Source organism: Gavialis gangeticus, unplaced genomic scaffold (genome assembly GCF_001723915.1).
Source record: "Gavialis gangeticus isolate Ggan-Ray unplaced genomic scaffold, GavGan_comp1, whole genome shotgun sequence".
NCBI classification, from domain to species: domain Eukaryota; kingdom Metazoa; phylum Chordata; order Crocodylia; family Gavialidae; genus Gavialis; species Gavialis gangeticus.
In genome coordinates, this window is record NW_017729011.1 from 24512562 (window position 1) to 24513038 (window position 477).

General features: G+C 38.6%; 1 protein-coding gene across 4 annotated transcripts in view; it reads right to left on the reverse strand.

Moving 5' to 3' along the window:
- DENND1A (DENN domain containing 1A) overlaps positions 1-477 on the reverse strand; it is a 344343-nt gene that overhangs the window by 276066 nt on the left and 67800 nt on the right. The gene's annotated exons all lie outside the window — the stretch shown is intronic.

A 477-nucleotide genomic window follows, 5' to 3' on the forward strand; every position in this document is an offset into this window, starting at 1 on the left:
GGGGGGGGGGAGAAGAGGTCTATGGTATGGACCTGTTTGAAGTGTTAGGGATACCCCCCCACACACAAAATAGACTAACTGACTGCAGCTGAGGTGACCAAAAGGCAATACCATCACATAAATGACATGTGCGCCATTATATATTTCAGTTTGCTACTATAGGCTTTTTTCTGTCAAGAGCATTTCAGCTACTGCCTTCCCAACCCAAAAAGCATTCCTTAATTTGATCCTGTGGCTGACTTTTTATGTCCCACCTCTTTTACATCCATGCTGTTTATGTTCTCACCGTTAAGTATAAGGCTTTATATTTACAAGTATTCAAAGTCCAAATTACTTGCAGATCACTGGTCATGTTACACTTCTGTTTCCCATCTGCCCTCCTGTGTTTACCATCCCCTCAAATTCATGAGTTCAGCAACTCATATCATGGTTGAATGTACAAAAAAAAAAAAAAAAAAAAAAAAAAAAAAAAAAAAA